Raw genomic sequence first — 20996 nt, 5'->3', positions numbered from 1 at the left:
TAAAAAGCAGTTCTATTTATTGAAGAGCCTTCAGGTACATTTAGAGCAGACTAAGCCCCCCAGGGGCACCACCCAAAAATGGTCATAGGTTTTCACACTTTTATAAGTTTGGGCCATTTGCATACTGGGGGTTAATCCTCCAATTCCAGATTCAGGTAATGAAGTCATGTACCCCCTGTTTGCTCCCCCCAACTCACTTTTGTTCCCATCTCTGGGGCCTGAGGCAGTGAGGTGTCCTTGACTGCCAGGCCTGGAGAGGAATTGCTGTGTCTGCCCAAAATGGGAAAGCAGCAGCTCACACTGTGTGTGGAGTTCAGAGTTACGCACTAAAGAACTGCAGCATTACAAACACATGAAAAACACAAAAACTAAAATCCTAAGGCATCAGCTGAGCAGGGAGAGCCCAGCCTGGTGCCCTTTGTTCAGGGAACAGCCCGAGAGCACTCAGGGAAGCAGAAGCCGTCCCGATACCGCACGGGCGCTCCACGTGCCGGGAGATAAAATGCCAGAGGCTCTGATAAGGCAGCTGTGGAGGGGCAGGGGGTACCTGTGGTGCTGCTCACATGGGCCTGTGCCCGCAGCAGCCACACCAACTGCGTGCCCAGACAGCCCCGAGGGGATGGGCAGGTGCCACAGTGAAGACAAGCGATCAGCAGAACAGGGCTTCTGCAAACCCAAACACCGCCTGGCTGAGAGGGAGAGCACTGCCCCGGAGCCCACAGCTGCCTCTGGTGTAGCATCAACACACTCAAAGCTTCTTTCGGTCCCAAGCTTTCCTGACCAGGCTTGAATTCATCCCAAAAACATAGAAGGGCTTTTTCTTCCCTTTCTCTGGCTCTTCTACCATGCAACAGAATTAATCATCACAGTAGGTTTTTGTCCAGTTTATCCAGATCATGTATTTGGATAAATATAAAGATATAGATATTAAACTATATATTTATATATAAACAATACACAATATAAATATATATATCTTATTATTATACAATACATTATAATAGAAATATGAATATAAAATATATGAATATATATTTATATGTGTATAATCTTGATTAGTGAGAAGATCAAGCACACTTGAGGCCCTGCCATGGCAGGAAGGAAGGTGCAGTCTCATGGCTCCAGTGCTGGAGGGAAGGAGGTCTGGGGGTTCTCACCAGTGTGTGCAAACACCCGAGGGAAGGGTGCAAAGAAGATGGAACCAGGATCTTCTCAGTGCACCCAGGGACAGCACAGGGGGCAATGGGCACAAACCCAAAGAAGATGGAACCAGGATCTTCTCAGTGCACCCGGGGACAGCACAGGGGGCAGTGGGCACAAACCCAAAGAAGATGGAACCAGGATCTTCTCAGTGCACCCAGGGACAGCACAGGAGGCAATGGGCACAAACCCAAAGAAGATGGAACCAGGATCTTCTCAGTGCACCCAGGGACAGCACAGGAGGCAATGGGCACAAACCCAAAGAAGATGGAACCAGGATCTTCTCAGTGCACCCAGGGACAGCACGGGAGGCAATGGGCACAAACCCAAAGAAGATGGAACCAGGATCTTCTCAGTGCACCCAGGGACAGCACAGGAGGCAATGGGCACAAACCCAAACACAGGAGGTGCTGCCTAAACACTCAAGGTGTTCCTGCTTGAGAAGTGTGGCTGGACAAGACACCTCCAGAGATTCTTTCCAACCTCAACCCTTCAAGGATTCTGTGACATTATTAATACATGTCACAGGCTGAAGTGCAGCCTGGCAAAGATGGGCTTCAGATGAGCACTGATGGCCCAGGAAAAGCAGGGGAATCACTCTGCAGACTGAAGTTCCCTTTGGTCTCAGAAAAGCCAACTACCCCTTTGTTTTTCCTGAACTGTAAAGCCAAACACTTTTTCCATTATTCTAACAGAATGGGAGAAAAGTTAAATAGGTTCATTTTAAGGTATTTGTACACTCCCTAAACTAAAGGAAACACCTCTAGTAAGCTCAGAGAGCTGCTCTCTCTGGGAAGGCACATTCAGAGGCAGAGCATGAGTTCCAGCTGTACTGGGCAAACATCCAGCACTGGGGATCAGCATCCAGGAGTGATGAGCAGAGCTGTCACCATGCAGAGCACCTTAATCTGCTGTCTTTCCTCTTTGCTTCTTTGCTTCCAGTTTTGTAAGCCAGGTACAAAACTTTTACTCTGCTGGAGTGCTTTCTGACAATGTTTATTTTTAATGTCTTCTGGCAGTAGGAGTAAACTTTGGATAATCTGGCAGGTGCTGTGCTCTGTTCCTCAAAAAGCAGCAGCTCTGCCTGTAGCAGGATGTAGATTTCTTCTCTTGCTACTCCTGCTCTGAGAGCAGGGATGATTCATTTTCCCCACCAAGATACAGCACTTAGGAATTTCTCTCTGAAGACTTATATAGTACACCTTTAACCTTCAGTTTTGAGGACACATGTTCAGACATCTACTCTGCAACATTTTGTCAAAAATTAGTATTTTTCTCCTATCACAGAAGCTTAACAAAAGTGAAAATATATTCTTGTAACACGCTGGCTTAACTTCCACATATGCCCTAACATCCAAAACCTCCAGGCTCCCCATATCTGTTTGAAGATGGTTGCAGAACTCAACAAGTCTGTACCCTTCTATTTTCCCATTCATTTTTTCCTCCTCACTGATACCACAAAGCAATCTCTATTTCATAATCACATCCGTGTCAGGTTCCCAATCTTAAGAGAAGCACTTGGCACTTTAATCTTCAAGCAGATTACACATTTCCTGTTAGGACTTGAAATCTAACTCTGTGCATGTGTGGGTGCCTGCACGTTTCTTAAGATTTGCTTTAAAAAAAATTATAAAAGGGAATGTTGAACAAAGGCTTGAGACTTTTCTGTCGGGGGTCTGGAATTAGTTTTGCTGATGATGAAAAGACGAAGTGGAAAGGGCTGGGCTGCTTGCTGCTTCTCCTCCACTCTCTGTGTGGCATCATGGACACTTTCTGCACCAAGACCCACTGCACTAAAGGATTGTCCCTGTGCCCCAGCTCCTCACTGCAGGGAGTCTGGGAGCACCAAGCTCCAGCTCCTGAGGAGAAGCCACAGCACTGTAATTACAAAGAGCAGGGCCATTTGCTGTATGCATGTTTGGAAAATAAGGCTGGCTACCCAACATGGAGAAGCTGACCATAGAGGAATTCACAAAAGGAAGAGAAAGGCCAAACAACTCATTTTTGATTGTCAAACATGCCACAGAGAGGCTGATAAAATGAGTTTGAGTTCAGTGGCCCCTCTCTTGGAATGAGCTGGCACTCAGAACCTGCTGCAGTCTCTGGGGTCCAGCCCAAGGGGGAGCACAAAACATGATCTCCCCTCTCATCTCCCAGGGGTGAGCACAGGAAGGGCCTCCAGACGGGAGCCTGACTCAGGTTACCCAGGACTGGCAAGAGCCCTGTTTGAGAAAAGTGCAGCAGAGAGGAATGATATAAGGCATACAGTAAAGTTTTTGAATACTGAAATTTGACATCTTAGTCGCTGCTTTTAAAAATATTTTCTCCCTAAATCTGTACTGGCAGCATGTTAGCAGCAATGTTACTGATACCTAGGACACAAAAACCATAGCCAGTGTCAATTCAGAATTCTCTGCAATGCTCTGCTTTAACCCTGATCCAAAGAGTGTGCTTCTGATGCCCAGAAGCTTCTGAGTTTCCAGCTTCTTCCATTCCCAGACTTCCCATGTGAGGCTCCCAGTAACACCTCCAGCTGGGCACTTGTGTGATGTGGGAGGCTGGCTGCTAGGAACTGGAGTGGGGTCCATAAATCAGAGCACATACTGGGCACAGATGAACTGCCTTTCTACTGCAAAGCTTGTGGGCACCAGCAGTCTGGTTCTGATTCAAACCAGAGACTGCAGTGCCTGAACACGAGCAGCACGTTTGTATTCAAGTGATGCAATGCACAACTTCTCCCATGTTAGACCAGAATGGCGTAGATTTTAGCTAGGGAAGAGAGTTCCCTACACTGAAATTTTGAGCATACACACACACACACACACACACACACACACACACATATATATATATATATATACATTTTCTCTTTTGAACCATTTTGCCAGGAACTAAGCCCAGTCCCAGTTCCTGGAGTTTCAGCTGTGTTGTGGGCTTGCTGCTCCTCAGCATGACAGCAGGATTGTGCTGATGACTGAAGAATATTCCCTCTCCAAGGGACAGAGCAAAGAGCTGTCATGGCAGGAAGGCTTTGACTAAAGCCGTGCCTGTCAGTGAGTCTGATGACAAAAACATGGTGGTACCTAAAAGCCAGCAGTTACAGGATGTAGCACTCCCTCACACACTCACTTTCAGAACCATAATAATCAAAGAGTGCTCTTAGCAGTTTGCTTTGCTCTATATAAATAGGGGCAGAGGCCAGCAGAGTGGCTTGCAGTGAATCACATAGTACAATACAAAACAGTTGTCAGTGAACTGGCCCTGTACTATTTGTTCAAGGCAGAAATAGAGCCAGAGTGGTAGCATGTATCTTCACTAGCTCACCCCTGCTCAGAGTGGCATCACCTAATCAGAGCAGCCTCTTGTTAGTTCTCTGCTCCCACATCACAACTCACCGAAGCAGTGCTGAAAGAGTGATCAATAAAGGCAAGACCCCACGAGCTGCTCTCTTACAGCACATCCCAGATGGAAATTGGGCTGGCTCACAGGGGAGGCAAGAATAGCTGAGAAGGAATAGCAGGTCTTGTAAGGAAGTCAAGTATGATGGAAAGAAGCAGAAGTAAACTTAGTCTAAGCATCGGAGCAACGTGGTGCTGAGATGTTACAAACACAAAAGTGTTGCCAAAGCAGTGGTAACAGACAGCTACTTAGAGCTGGAATGGAGAGGAGCTGAAAAGACAGCTCTGTCTTGCTCCTCATCAACATGACCTGCAGGTCTCAGGATGCTGTTCTGCCTCTGAAGCCTGTGGAGTATGTACTCCCCTTGTCCATCTGCTCTCTGACCCCTCTGTAAAAGTCACTGTGAAGGCCAGTTAGTGCAGGGTGAGGTGGGTCTTCCCCCACTTTACATCTCCTCACACAGAGATGACCCCAGTTCTCCATGTCATTCCACAAACACAGGAGAGAGAAGTGCCAGTCAAAAGTTTGGAGCTGCTTTTCCTGCAAACACACACACACAGACAGACGCTCTGGACTTGGCACAAACAGCCAAATCTGATCCAAACCACTGGCTGAGCAAACAGCTCACACCCAGCAGAGGCTCATAAACCTGAGACTAGGGCACTTTAGCAGGAAATGGGACATGCAGCTTGAGAGGGCAGTTTTAAATGTGGACTTTTACCATCAACGCACTGGGAACTCAGGAAGCAAATATCCAATATTCACTGGAGATCAGCTGTCCCGTATGATTACAGAGCCAGTCAGGCAGAGGTGATGAGCGAGCTGGGTGCACTCATTATACCTCTCAGTCTGGGAGAGATTTATTCTGGCCCATCAGAAAAAACGAGACAGGACTGTGTGACCTGACTTGCAATAAGCTTCAAAAAAAAGCAAGTCAAGATCAGGACGGGAAATGAATTTGGCAGAGTCCTGGACAAACCCAACGCACGATATTGGCCCTTAGCTTCTTGCTCATAATAACCCATGGAAAAGTAATAGCAGTGACCTTTAAGGACTAGAAACACAGCTGAACTGGGGAAATTCTCAAAATGAATAATCTTAAATAATAGAGAATATTATTGCCTCTGATCCGTAGCTCCACACCCACAGAAATAAAAACAAACCCTCATTCCAGAGAATTTTTTACACAATAGTGTTATTTGTTGGTTTGTTTTCAAACATTTCTTTCCTAAAATAAGCCTATGTCAAACTGAAGAGCGGGGGACTGGGCGATGCATCTGGAGATGTTGGAGAGTTTTGTACACAAGTCCATTCCCAATGTATTGGTCCATGAGCTCTAGCATTATACAGCCTCATTTGGGTTTTTTCCTCCACTTAGGGGAAAAAGCCAACAAAGAGCATTATAAGGAGTATGGGTCTGGGACTTTTACATGGTGCCACTTTACAAACATTTAGAAAGCAATTTTTTAAAGACCTGGAAACCATTTTACTACCAGCTTCCCCCACCTAACTAAGCTGGTGTTAGTCAAAGCCTGAATTCTTTTTTTATTTTGGTTTTGCTGGGTTTGAGCAACAGAGACTGACCTTTGGAGACAAGTGAGCTCCTGCAACCTGCAACACTTCACGCACTTGCACACCGGCTGTATGCCCTCAGCCTGGAGAGAGCTGACTTTTGGACCTGGTGTTTCAGATTTAATGTGAGATGCTCTAATCCACACTTGAGCCTTCTGAGCCCCTCTCTTCACGCTCAACCATCAGGCTGTGGGCAAATGCATTTACTCTGCTCATTACTGAGTCACATCTGGTGCCTGGTGCCCAGCACTGTCCCTAAACATTCCCCTTCCTAGAGCAGGTCCTTGATCCTGCAGTGGAGAAATCCCACCTATCCTGCATGAATGCAGTGCTCTAAGTACCAAACAGGTCTCAGCTATGGGCACTACTGTCAACCAGTGCAGGAAACACCAAGCTGCCTGTCTGACTCATGAGAATGTGTAACTTGGACAGCACCACTCGTAGGGTACAACACATGGATAGGGGCTCTGCCCACCTCTCTGCTTTTATTTCTGTAGTTCTACTCTTACACTTTCCTGCTCACACCTTTTTCTCCTTTCCTACATCTGTCTTTTACCCACCTTTTCATTCATTTTAGTCCTGCTCTCATTTTCTCTTCTTCTCCTCATACCTTTCCTGTTCTCTCCAGCACTCCCCAGTACACAGGCTCCCTTTCAGTTCTTGGTCTTTGTCTTTTTTGCCCATGGACTATTATTCCTTCCTGTTTTCCTCACGTCTTCTGAACTATTTCAGCTGTTTATGAGAAAGGCTTTAAAGTGACTAATTTTTGTTAGGAAAACCCAGTCACAGGTCGGGTTCACAGTGCCACATGCTGTACGGAGATGGAGCACTCAACTCATTCCTCTACAAGGCCTTTAATACTTGAGCTTAGCCCTCCTCTGCCTCTGCACAATTACTCCTCTTTGCAGTGTGCTCTCAAAAGAAGCCACACAATGACACTTGTGTTTAGGCAAGGGACTGAGATTTTCTACCACAGCTGGGTGGAGAACGAGGTGGGGTGTCTTTAAGTGAAGCAGATTTTGTGACTGAAGGCCAGCCAGAAACATGTGCATATTGAGGTCAGCCCTCTCTTTCAGCTTTTAATGTTCCATAGGTGTAACAGTCCAGTGTTTCCACAGGTACCCAATGGCACTGGACTTAGAGGAAGGAGCAGCATAATTACTGCTGCCTCCTGAGAAAACACGTGTTTGCTCTCCACATTCATTTTAATTCCTTCAACTTTGCTGCAGTTCATAAGAGACTAAAAATTTATTACCAGAGCAGTATGAGAGTTTCACTGTTTCTGCTTTGTCACAGAGAGGAGGGATTTTGCAAACTAGATAGAAAAAAAATAAATTAAAAAAAAAGGAAATGAAATAAATCAAGCAAACCGTAAAAACTAACACTGTGGGAAAGGTTGGCTAGCACAGTGACTAGAAGATTTACAGAAGTGTTAAGAGCATACTGACCAAAACTATTGCCGTAGACTCACCAGAGATATTCAGAGAACAATTGATGCCTCCTTGAAGCAAACCAGGTATTAAAAAGAACCTTATGCCCTTGTATTTCTTATTATTTTTCAATAACCATATAACACTTCTGTGGTAAAATAGTAACATGAACTCATGTTGACCTTTGATATTTGAACTCAGAGCAGAAGAGAATAGGAAATGCCAAGCCCACAAGCAGCAGGAGTGAATGGGGTTATTCATAACTCAGTGCTGTGGGCAGGCTCACCAGTGGTGGCAGCTCCTGAAACCCCACACTCACTGTCCTCCTCATTGGTGCTTACTGGAAAACCATCACTGACACCTCCTTCAGCTGCCTGCAGTGCCTACAGAATGTGCTGTGCCTGTTCCCCCAGGGGCCAGGCTGCAGGCTTGCATCAGGGAGGACAGGGCACGTGTCCCCCGTGTTCCACAGAGCTCAGCCTTTGGCTGGGGACATGTGTGTGCCAGTACCATCACTGCTTAGCTCATTAAAAGGGCACTTGTCCTGGCAGCCAAAAAAAACCCCATTAACTTCAAAGTTAAAAGCACATGAGGTAATTTCGATCCTGCATTCCACCCTCGTTTTATATATTAAAAAAAAAAAAAAAAAGCACAGTGACATACGATATGTCTGCTAACCTCAGGCTCCCAGCCACCAAGTAATTCATCCTCCTGCAGGTACCTCATCTGAACATGCAAGAGAAGCTCTTCAAAGGATTCCTCGGACGACAACTTGTCTCACTGAAACTGAAGGTAAGCAGATCTCAAGAGAAGTCAGTCAAACTCGGTTTCACATCTGATCACACTCATATGTCCCAACAAGAGCCTTTGCTGCAACTGCATTTGAAGTTTTAAGTGTGCTGCCAACTTTCTAGGTGCTTAACTCAAAGTGGTAGCCAGGGGAGATGCCCCAAGAGAAACTTAACTATAGAGGAAAATTAAAAAATATCTTCTGAATAGAGACCACAGAATGTGAACTGCCAAAACATGCTCAGAAGTTTCCTTCATAACCTTGTAAAACACTGCAGAAAGTCACAAGTGAGACAATTTCTCCTTTTAAGAGGAAAATTTATTCCATTGTAATTCAAAATGCAAGCCCCGTTAAATTTATAGACTTCACATTTTATTCAGTTGTAAAATTCTTGCCCTTATTTGCCAGATCTTGTCAGAGAGCTCAGCCCAAGCCTGAAGCCGTGCTGGCATTGTACTGCTGCAGGCAGGCGGACACTGCAGAGCATCAGCACCCCAGCCTACCCCACCACACAAGAAAACAATGAAGAAAATCTATTTTTCAGCTTCCCCTTTGACAACTTACCCCACAAAAAGAGGGGTTTTTCCAATAAATAATTTCTCACTCGCTTCCACTATCTGTGGTGCTGGCAGAGGGGACAGGGAGCGTGCAGTGTGGGCTTAAAAGGTTGGTGGTCCCCTCTGTTTTGCTGTGAGAGAAAAGCCAGGGCAGACTGCAGCTCTGCAGCTGACTCAAGCTCATTTTAAACAGAAATTGGATTACTTGTGGGCAAAGCTTCCCTAGGGATCACAGTCTGCAAGATGGACTGCTCAGAACATTTAGTTGAGTTACCTCCAGCCCCATTCCTTTCTCCAGAGCCCGTGGGAGCTCAGCACTACAGTTCAGTGTCAAGAGACATCTGCAAAGTTTCCAGAACACACCCATTACAGGTCCATCTTCTCCAGCTGCTGAGCAACATTAGGTGCCTTTAATGACAGTGCCAGAGCCAGGGCTGCTCCACGTTCGTCTACCAGCCTTATCACACACTGCACTAAAACTGTGAGAGCATTAAATCAAAAAGGAAGGCAAGATGAAAAAATAGGCTCGTTAAAAGGAAACTGAGCTGACCACCAAAACAGTCCTTACAAGCCTAGAAAGCAGAGTTTCTGCAGCTTAAGTCAGTTCAAAGAACAATGCTCAATGAAATCTATCCATCCTCATAGCAAGTGCACCAATTTAGGCAGGTAAACACTATTCTTTGAGCCATGTTGCCACTCAAGTACTCTTATCAAAACCATTCATTTAGGACTGTCATGCTGAAGAAGACATGACACTTTGTCCTTCTCTAGACTAATGCTGCTATGTCTTTATGCCCAACTTCCTAAGACACGTCTTGCTTTTATTTTATTAAATGCTGGAATAAGTTTGCTGCTTGTTGAAGGTGACACACGTTTAGGGTGGACAAATAAAGTTCATGCACCTCATTTGTGATCTGAGCAGCTCTTTGCAGATAATTCAGTTTTTTCCAGTCAATCTAATTACAGTCTGAAGTTAACAGCAGGAAAGACTTTCAAGTACAAAGCAAAGCAAAGCAAAGCAAAGCGTGTAGGAGCTGAAAGCCGTTCATTAATCCCGGCTGGTATTGGTAGGAGTGGCTTGTGCCCTCGGGCTATTCTCCCCACCTTAGCATCAATCTTTATCTTACCTATTATGTGAATCAGATGGTAAATATTTTACTTTCTCTAAACTACAGTAACCCTTATGGTGATCGCAGAGACAGTTTGTTCTGTGATATGAATTTCTTTCTTCCAATCTAAAACATTCCTGAGCAAGATCCCCAAACAGTATTAACTGACACCGTGGCAATGATTTATTGAGAGGATGGGAATAGGCAAAGAAAGCCTGTTCATGAGAAGAATTTATTCCTCTGTAATACCTTTAATAAAAACAATAATCTATTCATCCTTCTTTACTTTTCATCATATCTTATTTGAAGAAACTACATCTGCCACATCAATTGCTGCTAGAATTTAATTTTTAAAACTTCAAGTCGTTAAGATCACAGGTAATTTTATCCCAGGCCTCACCACTTCAGGGCATGATTTGTTACAAGGGTGGGGGGAAACCCAACCCCAGCCCCAAGCCCTGCAGGTACGAATTCTGCCTTTCCCTTTTGATTTTGCAGGGCACCCAGTGTGTCTCCTGAGGTGGAAGGGGAAGCTGCCTGGGCCAGTGAGGTCCCACAGGAGCGTCCCACTGGCTGCCACACGCTCAGCCCTGTCTCTTTGAACTCGCCCCCCGCACTCCGAGGGGTTTCCATTCAGCACCGCAGCCAGAGGCCATTCCAAAAACCACCGCTTCTGGTGCAGTTATAATACGCAGCCATCTGCAATTCTGCACCCACAAAGCAGCTTATAAATCACAGCAGGGCTGGCAGAGCACTCCCGCTGCTGAAGGACTGGAACGGTGGGGTTTTTCCTGAGGGCAGGCACGGGACACTGGGGAGCCCTCAAGGCCTGTGCCGGGCAGTGCTCCCACAGGCTGACTGTGGGCAGTGGAGACGTGGCTCTTTCATCAGGAAGGGGCATCTGTCCATCCCACAAACGAGCACAATCCCCCTTTTCTCCCCTTCTCCCGTGGAGGAGGGACCTTTTCCTGGCAGACCACCACGGTGCTGGCTGGCTTTGGGGAGAAGCACCAGGAAGCATGGACTGAGCCCTGCTCTCAGTAGGTGAGGCAGAACCAGGCAGCGCCCCAGCCCAGCTCAGCTCAGCTCAGCTCAGCTCCACTCCAGGAACCTCCCCGGTGCCAGATCCAGGCCATGAGCAGGGCCAGGGGCATCCCAGCTCTCCAGCAGGGTTGGGTGGGGGTCGGTGAGGAGACCCCAGCACCTCTGGCACCCACCATCACCACAACAGCCACGAGCATGAGCATGCTGTGCTCCACACAAGGGCTGTGGCAGCCCTTTATGAGTGGTCAAAACCAAACTGAACGTGTGGGACTGCAGCACAGCGTTCTGAAAGCTGTGACAGCGACATCTTATGTCCCAAGTTTCTGTTCCCTTGCAGTGTTGGAGGCAGCACCTGCCACGAGCTCACAGCTCCGGTGCAAGCTCTGAGCTGGACGTGTCAGTGCGGCCACCGTGACACCCCATGTCTGCTCTCATTTCCAAACACAGCCATCTCTGGGGTAGCTGAGACTACCCAACGAGCCAGTGGTTTCCACATTGCCAACAGGCCCAGCAGGGACTACCACCTGTCCCACTTCCCAGCCATGGGACTGCCTGCCTGGCACTCACAGCACACCAGGGCTGCTCCAGCCTGGCACCACTCCCTGCCAGTCCCCAGTGCCCAGAGGCAGCTGGAGAAAGGGGCTGGCACAGACAGTGCTGAGCCACATTCCTGTTCCTCTGTGTCCTGGTGGCCACTGCTGCCTGCCCAGGCTGCAGCTCCGCTCCCATCGGACCCGTGGAGGATGATGTCTGGGACAGACTGACTGCTGGCAGCAGTTTGCCCTGGCCTGCCAGCTCCAGAGGCGGTGCCAGGAGGTACCTGCAGGCGCTGTGCCAGAGGGAGGCAGTGTCCGAGTGCTGGGAGCAGCCAGGCTGCAGGGGAGGGCACGTGAGGCAGGTGACCAGCACTCCGATATTTATCCCGGCCTGCAGCCTGCTCACTCTGCTCATTTACAGAGGCTGTCCTCCTTCCTAAAGTACAACCTTTTCCACAGGAGAGCACGTGCCCCTCAGCAAGCAGCACTGGTTTAGAATCCACTGCTATTGCAGTAGCACCTTTGGGTGCCGGGTGCCCAGCATGGGAAGCAATCTGAAGCAAAGCACTTGAAAAAGGCCAACAGTGCATCTCTAGTCAGCACCAGCAATCCTTGCCCCTCCTTTCCCAGCTTCCAGGCTCCCAGACAGCTCCGCAGCACTGCAGTGCCAGCTGCTCCTGAGCTTCAGTGAGGACAGTGGCCTCGGTCAGTGAGCCACACACACTGCCAAGTCCTGCTCAGAGCCAGAGGAACCCTGCAGCTGAAGATCGAAGCATTGGCTGCTCTTGACCAAAGCACTCATTTCAAAGGTGTTGTAACTGAGCAAAAAACATGAGAGGAGACAGAGAAACTGAGCTGGCATTGGTTACCCTGGGAGCAGAGCTAATGCTGTTCAAGGGAGTTTAAGGTCTTACGCTCATTTATCATCCTGTGCTTGCAGGGGGATCCTTTCCTTCGTGCTGTACTCCACACGAGCCAGGCAGAGCTCACTTCTGGGAGCTGTGGGAGAGTAGGAGACTGACATCTGCTACCCAAAAGGGAAGGGATTCCCCCATCTCCCAACCAAACTCAGAAAGTGGATGGATGCTGACACTGCCTTCGGCTCTGAAGCTGCAATCTGCTGTGTGGGCAGATCCCACTTCAGCAGCACTCACGGTAAGATCACACAGAAATAAAAGGAAGTCTGAATGAATGAAGGGAGAATGTCACATCTAGGCACACAATCTGAAGTCCAACTCAATTTCTCCATGGGCTTTTAAATTAAATTCTTGCTTACTTCATATGCCTTTTATTTAAGGCTGTGTCAGAGAGCTCTGAAAGATAGCTTTCATTAAATGTACTTAGCTCTTGAATCCTTTTTTCCCCAAAAACTTCTCTCTTCTACCATCCATTATCCCATCTAGTAGTGTCTCATTATTTGTTCTGCAGTGCACAATGCTGCTCTTTCTTTTCAAAATTATCCTCACTTGATTGCAGTGATCAAAACTGAAGCAATATAATGAGAATTTCTCTACTCAGTAAACAGAGACAGTCAGCAAGAGATGCCATAGGGGAGTGTTTTTGCCAGTTCTTCCAAACCATGTTCCTGAGAGGGGCAGGAGGCAAGAGGCATCTGAACCAAATCCTGAGCCCATCAGATCGAAACCTTTTGCTCAGCTCTGTTAATTCCTCAGCTGTTTTTCTTGAATGAGTCCAGTGGAGACTACCAAGAGGTGTTTTCACATAGTCAGGTATTTCAGAAAGTCTGATCCCCCAAAAAACCCAAACCCAAACTTAAAAAAAAAAAGCCACCCCTTCAAGACCCTGAAAACAACTAAAGCACCCAACCACAAGACTTAAAGAAATTACTAAAAAACAATCCAAACAATCAAAACATTGTATGGTTTATACATATCTTTTGTATATGTCTTCCAGAGTTTAATGCTTTGGGTTGTATCTTTTATCTCTTCCTCTTTATCCTGAAGAGGTTTTGTTTTCTATTGTGTGAGGTTGTGTGTTTTTAATTGGAGTCAAACTTCTCACAAAGCCCCACTCTTGGCAACCAAATGCTCCCTATCATCAGGCTTGTGATGAAACCTCATGGCTTATCAGCACTGGGATCTGTGTACAGCAGAGTGCAAGAATTTCCCCCTCAGAGCTCAGCCACAGCAGGGCTGTGACAAAGCCATCGGGCACACACATAAATAAATCTGGACTGCTCTCTGTGCCTTGTGTTCTGCCAGCCTCCAGGCACGTGAATATTGCCACTTTATGTAAAACCCAACAACTTTTCATGACTGCTCTTTACTCTGACAAGAAGGGCCTCCTTAACAAGGCACCTGCAACAGGAATTTTGTCTAATAACAATGTTGGCATATTAGGGAATGGTACTTCATGACCTCTGCAAAATAAAACATGTTCCAATTAAATATGAGATGAGATCTTTTTATATTACCTAAACCAGAAATCCAAACCAAAAGGGAAGAGAAAAAAACAATCAGTTAGTTGAAGTGCATACTTCAGTTTTCATCCTTTGAAAAAATAAAGCATATCTATGGTTTACAATGCTAAACTGAACCAACTTCCAGCACACACACAGAAAAGCTAAACACAACTCAAACAGGAGGTGCCTGGGTTTGAGCAGTTAAAACCCACTAGTTGGAAAGAGAGCGATCCAGGGCACACTGAGTGGATGACTTGATGTGAAATGCACAGCTAACAACACTGATGTGACCACGGGAAACTGGGACCAACAGCCCCTGAGGAGGAGCTGTGGGCTCCTCCCACACCTGGGACAGTTCTGTGCCAGCGCTGGTGCCCCAGGCACGTAGATGCTTAATTAATCACTCTCCTTCCCCCTGCATTCTATTCTCATGGCACGTGTTTCTGAATGGATTCCTAGGTGGTGCAGAGAAGAACTTTTGCCTTAACCAAGGAGCCACCACACAGGCTGAGCCCTCCCAGATCCCTGGAGAGACCAAAAGGCAGAACTCCCTGTGGCTGGACATTCCCACAGGTATTGTCTGCTTAGCTGATGTGCTGATGCATTTAAGTAGACACCTTAGGATACACACAGAAAGGTGCAAGTCAGAGCTCCAGAGTGGGGATTTCTACCTAATAGCTGCAAGTCATTTGAGATTTTCAAAACATAAATTAATCCATGTAAAGACAGCAGGAGTAAGTCTTAGGAATTTAATTATAAAACCTCCCCCTGCAGAGTTTTGTCTGTGCTTCATTTCTGTAAGGAGAGTGAAGAGCATTTCTCTACCCCACAGCTCATTTTCAGTCGAATTCCATGCCAGTACCTGATGGGCTCAGAGAAGCACTCCAGCAGGTGCAGATCTAGTGGCCACTCAGACCCCTCCATCAGCTGTCATCTTCAAGGTCTTCACATGATGACCCAAATCTAGTTCACAATCCAGGGGGAAAATCACTGACTGAAATTCAGCATCCTCCTGGAGTGCCCTGTGAGTAAGCACCAACCACAGACTGGAACTAAGCTGCCTCTAGAGAAACCTCAGTCAGTTTACACAGCCACAGAGCCAAGAGAAAACACTCATGGCTTTGAATGTAACCAAGACATAAACGGGCTCCCCCTCACTGCATTGCATCTGCCCCTTGTCATTAGTGTTGTACACACAGTGTCCCATCAAATCCTTCATCCTTCAATGACTCCAAGCAAATCCTTGAGGAACAGCCTGCCTGAACACCCCCATGCTTTCATCCCAGCACCCTGCATGCCCGTGCTGTTCCCCGAGCATGTCTCCATCCCCCAGCCCTCCTCCCTGCTGCTGGCAGGGACAGCCCAGTCTCAGGGGCTGACTGGGGCCAAGCACCACCAATTTCCTCAGTGAGGAACAGGTGCAGGAATGACTGCAGGGTGCTTTGAGAGAAGATGTGCAGTGACATTGACTCTGTAACAAGGATCAGACGCAGCTGGTGCAAGAACAAGCCCAGAGAGCCAACAGCTCAGTGATCTTCCCTAGATTAACAAGGTGCAAGCTCCACATCGCAGTAGCCAGCAAGAGGAAGAGGAGCCTACACCCACTCACCGTGTCTCCCAACACAGACATCTGACTACAAGCGTGTTCAAACACAGAGCCCAGACCTGCACAGCTCCCTGTAATCTTCTATTTCAAGCTGAGTATCAATGAGGCAGCAAATTTTATCAGGAAGAGATTATTTTCTTCTGATATCATCTATTCTGACACTGTAATGCAAGCACTTGAAACACAACTTTGAACTCTGCAATCTCTACTACAGAAGGCTGAGGGAAAACATTGTTCACTGGGCTGGGCAGAGTTTATGCCTATTTTGTTTGCAGAAGCTCCAACAGCTGAATTCTGAAAGCTGTTGGACAGTGTAAAGGAAGCAACATAAGCATACAGCTGAACTGAGACACAGAGAGGACCACAACACAGCTCCTTGTCCCCAGCACCAAGCTGCAGTCCACGTTACAGCACTATTTACAACTGGATTTGGTGAACAGGACAGGCATCCAGGAGTCCTTCAGAGGTAAAAACTCGCAGCTGGTTTCATCTCAATGAGCTGTAGTGAGCCCTCAGAACAGTATGAGTTTTACATATCATGAATGGTGTATAATGAAAGCATCTCAGCAAATTGGCTGTGGGGTGGGGTAAAGTTTGAATTTGAGAGTCAAGCACCCATTGTTTGTTGCTGAAGTTATGGAGCTGTGGACATTCAGCATCCCTTGGGATTGACTGTTAGGAATAGGAATTCTCCAAATGCACAGCAAAGACTGACATTGTTGAGGCCCCTGTTAAATTTCACTGGCTTAAATGGACACATCTGTAGCTCATTAAAAATGAGAAATTAAAAAAAAAAAGCTTAATTAGTAAAACATATCCAAACCAGTAACATCCTGAAGGATCAGAGAAGACATTAAATGAGACATATGCTAAGTCATATTGCTTAACACGTGGTTGGAAGGTACTCAGAAACCACAGTGACAGCAATATCCAAACCTGAGAAGATCAAGAGACAGCTGAATGTCTCTAGGGAGCATTACAGCCTGTGTCCAACATCAAAATAAAGAAATAACATCTCAACTGACTACACGCATCAGAAATGGAAGAGAAGATCAATTCTGCTTTCAAACAATAAAACTAGAAAATCCCTTAATTCTGCCTGCACTCCGTGCCTTAGGTAGTGACTCACTTACATAAATCACTGATTTTCTCACACTCTCTGCCCTCATAAACACCTGGGTTTGACCTCTTGATCCCTTGTGCTGTTCAGGATTTCTGAAAGCCATAACCAATGGTTACAGTCAGGGCAGTCGCTGTCTCACAGGGGATCTCGGCGCTAATGTCAGCTCCCAGGGTTTCACTGTCAATTTTCCATCCTCAGAAAGCAGGGGCTACCCTGGCAGCTCCTGTTCCAGCCCCTCCAGGCAGCAGCAAGAAGCCCAGAAGCAGCTGGGTCCAGGTGAGTCAGTCTAAGAGCAGTGGCTGCTCCGGTTCCATGTCTGACCAGACTCCTGATTCAGTTTGCAGAAGAAAACCACCCAAGACTTGCCAATTTGGCTGTATGTGAGCCTTGAACCAAACCTCACTCCCTGGGACCTTGCTTGCTGGGACTTGCAGCTCTTTGATGTGCACAAAGACACAGGAGGGAAGGTAATGACTGCTCTGCGATGAAATCTTCACCAGGTGTGACGTCAGCCCATTTCTGGCTTCACAAGTCCAAGAGGAGGAACCCCAGAGGCGGGGAGATGGAGGGATGACACCACTGGGCTGCAAAAAGCCCCTAAAATACTGCAGCAAACACATCACAGAAGCTTGCATGAAAGCCAAGAAGAAGTGCATAAATGAAACCTACTGCACTGGTCACAAGGATTATATCACTTAATGACTGATTACATATCCATGCACAACAACACAAAAGGCCATCATTTCTAAGGCATCTCAGGCCACATCACTGTGCAGAAAGCACAGTCAAATGTGGCAGCCAGATGGCAAATCAAAGTCTCAGGCTGGTGAACAGCCCTGAGGTTAAACAGTGTCCAACAGAGCTGACGTCCAACAGGGACAGACAGAGAAGAGAGCCAACAAAATCATCAGGATGTACCAATCATCTGCTTTGTTAAAGAAGACTCGAAAAACACTTTAAAGAATTCTGATTGCTTAAAAGGGAAAAAAGTTATCATATAGAAGTCGTAACACTGCCCCTAAGTGAAACACAACTAAATGCAGGAATACACCATAGGGAGAGGTATCATCATCAGACTGATGGAAAATTACAAACTTCATGGCCACACGTCTTCCTTACAGTCTAAAACTGAAGCCATAAATTAAGCTAAGTACAAATCAAGAATGCTACTTACTGTGATCTAGTTTAAAAGAAAAGTGCTTGTGGAACAGGAGGAGGAGGGAGACCTACAATTAGTGCTTGTGTATCTGGGACAAAGGAGGGATCTGGGGAGTGTGTGGGGAAAATCCAATTGTGTCATAAACCCCATCATCTTTACTGCAATGAAAAATCAGAGACTTAGTGGAGTTATAAATTTTCATTTACAGACTTGTTGATTGCTCTCCCATGAGGTTTATTACTGAAAGGAGTAAGATGATGTGGATGTTTGGTGATAAATGTTCTCCCAAATGTGTATTTCCATGCTCTGCAATGACTTCAGAACTCTTTGGTCGTTTGCTCAAATCCACACCGGTCTCTCAAAAGCATCTTGTACAAAACCAAAAATACACTGCAGTACAGGACTCAATGCAGTGACTTTGGTGGTTCTTCTGAACTCAGGAAGTTTTGATAGCGATTTGCCAACTGCTTCGGAAATTTTAAATTTGCCATGATCTGTTCACACTCAAGCCTCTGATAGTCTATAAGCAGAAAAATTGCTTAATGTAGCAACACTGAGGGTGAGGAGGCGAGGAGCAGGTGAGGAGTTCCTGCTTTCTATCCAAGGAAAGGGCTAGGACCTAGCTTGTCTCGATTTACCAGCTGGTTTTAACAGGAATTATTACCTCCCCAGCCAACTGAGCCCTGCTTATGGCCTTTGGCTGGCACGCTCAGAAGGAGCACAAAGACTGCAAACATCATAAAGCTGAGGGAAGAGATACCATAAAACTCCTAAGTCCAAAATAGGTGTCTGTGTATCATGAGAGAACAATGCAGACAGAAACACTGCTCCAGACAAGTGAGACACAGAGGGGTCTGCACCCATGGGTGAGGGCCACACTGAAAGGCTGCTGCTTCCACAGAGCCACTTCCCTGCCTTCTGCAGGCACCAGTGCAGATCCTGAAGGTGATTTGCAGAGGACACACAGATCTGCCTTCCAGAGGGAGTAAATGAGAATAGCAAACGGGAGGCAGAGGTTAACGAAAGCGTTTGTTAACAGCACTCTTACAAATGGGAACTTTGCCTGTGCTGACACGCTGCATGTGAGCCGGAATACAGCTCACTGCCTGGGTGGGAGCTGCCAGGGCAGCAGGAGCTTGTTCATCAGGCTCCTCGGGAAGCATCCTGAGCCCCATGAAGATGGATCCAAGGCCAGGGCAGGTGCCTGAAGTGCCCTCTGCAGCACATCCTGGCCATGCTGCCTCACACTTCAGCAGAGACAGCCCTTACCAGGGGAAAAGAGCAAGGCAGCAGCTACTGCTCCTTGAGATGAAAACACCTACCAACACTTCCCAAACCACTGGGCTATTCCTACTTCACAACAGTGTCTGACTGCAGGTTAGTTCCTACACATTATATGGGGAAAAGGTTGTTCCACTCTCCGGTGTCAGATTCTTTGTGTTAATTTGTGCTCCAGAAATGTACAGAAATGCTTTGCTGTACTGGGCACTTTACATCAATTTCTGAAGGCAGAAGCTGTTTTCAGGGCATTCCCCAAGAAAGGGGAGATAAAATGAGCAATCCCCGTGTCTGCTGTGCAGTTGGAGGCACAGGCATTCCCCTGGCAGCTCCTGAACAAGCAGCTGTTTTGTCACAGCACTGTGACAAGGCCATGCAGTCCCCTAAGGCAGGGTGCTCGTGTGGCTACAGAGCTGCCAGCATCCAAACCAGCATCTCCACACAGCTCCAACCAGGGACAGAACAAATGTCCCGTTCCTGGGTGCTGCCTACACAACCAGGAGCTCGGCACTGCTCTGATCAGCAGCTGTGGCGCTCAGAGGACATGTTCAAGGTCACAAAACCAACCAAAAAAATTGCTACGTTTCAAAATCCTACTTCTGGAAGGAAAGAGTATCAGGAGGGGGTGTGGAAAAAGGCAGGAGTGTCCCTTGCAGCAGCTTCCTGCAGCTAAATTAGGTTAACAGAACGTGGGACTGCACTGCCAAGCACCCTGAGGTGTCCTGTGGCTGCAGGAAGCAGAGCTGCCAAGGAAAGGACAGCAGCAGCAATGGCTAGAAAGAAAAATGGAGAGTGATAAGAGAAGCTAACAGCAGCTCCAGCAACTGCCTGAGGACACACAAGGAAATTTAAAGTACTAAAAACCCACTTTTAAATAATGGTGTATTTAATTGATGCTAAATTGCAGCTGAATGTCTGCAGAAGTGCTTATGACATCTGCACTAATACCAATTCAGTTCATCAGGATTAATATCATTCTAATACATGCCAAAGGAATTAATAAATATTGGTACTTTAAAGATTTTGAAGTCATGTTTTGAGATGGTTTAGCTTTCTTCTGGCCCCTTCTCCCTCCTCTCAGTCCTCATGAAAGCTTGCTTGCAAAACTTACTAAAAAAAGAGGTGTTTTCACAAATCCCATCCACTTGAATGATGTTGCTGTTCTCGTGCTACTTGTTACACCTGAAGACTGAAGGAACACTTCACTTCCTGCAACCACCAGAAGAAGGGATGGGCCTGGTACAAAAATAGCATCCCGTTAAGAAAACATGCCCAAAAAGGAAAAGGAGGCATGCACAACCACACCTCTCCACTGCCCATAAACAAGAGCAAAACCTGAAATATCACCTGTTGGCCAAGCTATGATTACAGCAGTAATACAAACCCCAAAGTTTCACTCTTCTGTTCATGTACAATTAGGGCTCCACACCTCCTACCTCCTTCCCACTCTGCTCCAGGGCATGGGGAACAGAGGGCTGGGGAGGGCCAGCAGCTCTGCCAGTCCTCCCCTTCTCGTGGTGAGGCCCCCATGTGCCCTCACAAAGCTCAGAGGCAGCAAAAGCTGCAGTGCAGCTCTGATGGCTCCGCCAAAGGAGCTGCTTCCCACCCCTCCCGACCAAAGAGCCTTCCAGAGTGGCCAATATTTCAGCTCTGCTGGCCACATGCCGGGCTGCAGGTGTCAGCTCACAGGCTCTCTGCTGTTGTCAAGTGTTGTTTTTCAAGCAGTGACACGCGAGGAGTCGTATCTAAAATCTCATTAAAATTTAACAGG

The 20996-nt window shown here is 46.9% G+C and overlaps 1 protein-coding gene and 1 long non-coding RNA gene across 4 annotated transcripts in view; one reads left to right on the top strand and one right to left on the bottom strand.

Annotated features, from left to right (window-relative positions):
• The window catches only part of GPC1 (glypican 1), a 200695-nt gene that overhangs the window by 141576 nt on the left and 38123 nt on the right, over window positions 1-20996 (bottom strand). The window lies entirely within an intron of this gene.
• Window positions 6425-8999, top strand: LOC137480263 (uncharacterized). The gene is made up of 3 exons (XR_011002766.1): window positions 6425-7687; window positions 8319-8393; window positions 8800-8999. It is a non-coding gene; the product is annotated as an uncharacterized lncRNA (long non-coding RNA).

This window comes from Anomalospiza imberbis, chromosome 10, assembly GCF_031753505.1.
Source record: "Anomalospiza imberbis isolate Cuckoo-Finch-1a 21T00152 chromosome 10, ASM3175350v1, whole genome shotgun sequence".
Lineage (NCBI taxonomy): Eukaryota > Metazoa > Chordata > Aves > Passeriformes > Viduidae > Anomalospiza > Anomalospiza imberbis.
This window is presented reverse-complemented; position numbering and strand designations above follow the sequence as displayed.